The sequence below is a fragment of the Dioscorea cayenensis genome, unplaced genomic scaffold (genome assembly GCF_009730915.1).
Source record: "Dioscorea cayenensis subsp. rotundata cultivar TDr96_F1 unplaced genomic scaffold, TDr96_F1_v2_PseudoChromosome.rev07_lg8_w22 25.fasta BLBR01001421.1, whole genome shotgun sequence".
In the NCBI taxonomy this organism is placed as follows: Eukaryota; Viridiplantae; Streptophyta; class Magnoliopsida; order Dioscoreales; family Dioscoreaceae; genus Dioscorea; species Dioscorea cayenensis.
This window is the reverse complement of record NW_024087812.1, coordinates 8708-12552: the sequence shown is the minus strand read 5'-3', so window position 1 is coordinate 12552 and position 3845 is coordinate 8708. Positions and strand designations below refer to the sequence as shown.

Here is a 3845-nt window from a genome sequence, read left to right as displayed (position 1 = left end):
TTGATTTCAATTATCTTTCTAATTGATTCTCACAGTCAGAGTTCCTTATTGAAATCCTTCTCTTGAAAAATACAATGCTTACATTACAGCAGGCAATCCTGTAATATTAGTTTGATTAATTAAAAAAAAAATCAAGCATGCATAATTAAATTAATACTTATATAATATTAGTTTATAAACTAGTCAATACATATGTTATTGTTTCTAATTACATGTTAAAAACATGATCACAAAGTACAAATAACCATACAATAGTAAAAAAAATCTCGTTAATTTAAGTTATCAATATATTCAGAAATAGTAGCCAGTTCGCCATCATCAGTGTTTAAGTATGATATCTTTGAGGGTATTTGAGTCGGTTCTGAAAAGAATGGCTTGGGTGGCATCTGCAAGCTACTAACATCACCTTCTAACATCTCTATCACTTTGCACTTGGAAGGCCAATCTGATGGCTTTATCTGTATGCACCACAAGCCTATTATGCATAATTTCTTCTCTCTTTCATGAATCGCAATGCTTGTATCCATTTCTACCGCATTATTCTCAATTGTATCTTCAATAAGTTTATCATAAATCCATGAAAGATAATAAACTTGGCTTGTATTTTTTGCTCTTTAGATCTGAATTCCTTCTCCCACCAGCCATTTCTAAGAGTAGCATACCAAACCTATAAACATCACACTTGTGAGAGACAACACCAAAACTTCTCGATATGAGCTCTGGAGAAATATATCCTATAGTTCCTCTTGCAACACTGTGTGATACCAAGCTATTGTTCTTTGGATATAGTTTTGCAAGGCCGAAATCAGAAAGCTTTAGATTGAAGTTGTGATCTAAGAGAATGTTATGCAGTTTGATGTCAAAATGAAGAATTTGCATATCGCATCCTTTGTGGAGATAATCAAGTCCTCGAGCAACTTCCAATGCGATGTCAATTAGTTTGTCTAGAGAGAATTTGTGATTTGGGCCATTCTTGGATGAGAAGATAAATTTATCAAGGGAGCCATTAGGCATGTACTCATACACTAGAGCTCTTTGCAGACGATCTGAACAAAAGCCAATTAGTTTCACCACGTTTATATGGTGAATCCTACCAATGGTAGAAACTTCATTTATGAAATCTTCACCAGTATTGTACTTAGAATTTGTCAACATCTTGATAGCAACAAGCCGGTCCCAAGGAAGCCGGCCTTTAAAGACAGAACCAAATCCACCTTGGCCTAGCTTCTCCTTGAAGTTGGTCATGGTAATGATGTCTTTGTATGAATATCAAGTTGGTACAAGAGTTTGTTGGTTCCTCAAGAATTTTTCCACATTATCAACAGATGACATTATTTGGTACAATTGGTAAGAAAGGAAAGCATATACAGTTAGTGGAGCAAATACACATCTTCCCAACACTGCAAATACTGTCAAATAAGCAAAACTAAAAATAAGTTATAAACTGATATTTTTATATCTCTTCGCCAAGAAAGAAATTTTATAAAGAGAAATTAATCTTAAGAAACTGTTATAAACTTTTGAAATGATATTAGAGAAGTTTGATTTATACCTAGCAGTGCTTTAGCAATTTGCAACAATATCATGACAATGACATATATAATTGACATCACAAAATAGTAATGCTTTCAATTATGGTCGTAGACTTCTATGCAATCGAGAAAACGTGACTCTATTCCAAATACAATTGCGTGAATCTTGTGTATAATTACAGTGTTATCATCAGTGATATACAGATGATTTTCCCTGCGACAAAGAATTGTTAGTATTAACCCACTAATATACTATGCAAGTAGATACAAATCAATATAGCAAACATTCACATAAATACTCTTTTGGGAGAGGTTTATACTTGCCACTCCTCCCAACAATTTTTGATGGTTTACCTAGTGTTAAAATGACTTTTTCTTTTGACTCCAATTCTTATGTATTGTTTTAGCTATATGGTTAGATATCATATGTGTATATATATATTGTTAAGTCTGATGATGTAGGATTGGCATTATATGACAAGCCAAGTGGTGACATGGCAAGAGGATGATGACGTGACATGTGGTGACTCATCAAAGGAAAAGATGACTAGGATGATGATGTGGCAAAAGATGTTATCATGACATTTAATGAAGATCAAGGTGAAGATTTGATTAAGATCTATATTGAAGATATTTCTCTCAATACAATCATGTGATGATAAACTATTTTTGGAAAGTGCATCAAGACTATAGGGTCTTTTCTAGAAAGGCAAGTTTTATTTTTGATGTGATTATCTATCCTTGGTAAGATCCGGGATGATTATTCATATCTTTGATAGAGCTCTTTTTTAGAAAAATCTATTTGAAGAGAGAGGAATATTCTATTATTGGCAATAGTTCAAGATCATAAAGATTATGTGAAGCTATTAGAAGACACAAGTTAAACTTGGTATGAAGCTATTTGAAGACACAAAGATTTAGTTTGGTGTGAAGCTATTTGAAGACACAAACTAAATAAGGTAAAGACATACCAAGGAGATCATCAAGACCATATTTAGCATTACCATATTGAAGGAAGATCCAAGAGCTATCTATGGGCGGAACTATTCATGGAGACTAGTCATATGAGGAGATTGATTGAAGATTGCATAAGATATGATTAGAGATTTGAAGATCCAAGCATGGATGATTGAAGATCATGCTTGAAGATATTGAAGACTAAACTTGGATAAAGATGAGATCAAGTTTAGTAACAATATTTCCATGAGTCAAACGAAGATCATTTGGAAGACCAAACTTGGGCCAAGTTTGGAAAGGAAGATCGGGAGATCTTCGGTGGCTATCTTTGGTGAGATGGTCACGTGTGCCTTGGTGGGCACGCCCCTCGGGAGAGGAGACCCTCTGAAGTGACACGAGGAAGGCGGCATGCAGCGGGGAGGGAGCTCGGGTCGAGTCAATCGCTACGAGGCGGGATCGAAGGAACCGGGAGGTTGAAGGTCGCGATTCGGGATGCATATGGCTAGAACTCGGTCATGTTCGATGAGGTGGGACTTGTTGCAACTGGGTGTTGCAACATCTAACTTTGGAAGGTGTCCAAGTTAGGAAGCCGCGGAGAATTCTAAAAGAGGTAACTTTGTAGAGCGTCGGTAGCGTCTATATAAGACATCCCTGCTCGAAGATTTAAGATGGAGCCAACAAGTGAGAGACTCTTGATGAGAGTTGAGTGTGTGGCCGTCGAGGCGATCTTGAGAGGATATTCTTTTGTATTGAGTGAGTAAGTGAGTGTTGTACTCCTTGTTCTTATACCTCTTTTAGTGGATTGTTTCTCCGGGCCTTGGCCCCCAGATGTAGGCAAGGTTGTGCCGAACCCAGGGTTACCACTTTGCTTGTCTCCTTTATCTTGTTTTGATTGTGTGTGAGTGTTTAATCTTTGAGTGAGTTTTTGAGTGAACTTAACACATCACACCCCCACCGGAACCATCATATATATATATGTTTTATAAATAAAAAAAAAAAGATTTTTTTGCTTCTAAAAAGTAAAATGAATATATAAATATTTTTAATGAAGCAATCATGATTTTTATATTAAAAACATGCAGATCGAATGTAATATCATATTCCACATCTAATATATGGAAAGATATAATACATTACAAAGGAGATTTCTATAAAAATAAAAATAAAAAATCATTTTAATCAAAATTTAAACATAAAAAATTTGTTCCTAGCGTTGAGTAAAATAGAACCAGAGGGGAGGCGGCAAGTAATTTACCTTTTTTCAAGAGTTTTAAGAAAAAAAACCCCTGTTGAAAATAAATACTGACCTTGAGGACCTTCTTAGGTTTTTTTTTTAAATAATGTGTTTTTTTATTT

The 3845-nt window shown here is 35.0% G+C and overlaps 1 pseudogene; it reads right to left on the bottom strand.

Moving 5' to 3' along the window:
* Window positions 1-269: 269 nt before the first annotated feature.
* LOC120256398 lies at window positions 270-1431 on the bottom strand (annotated as a pseudogene).
* Between the last annotated feature and the right edge of the window lie 2414 nt (window positions 1432-3845).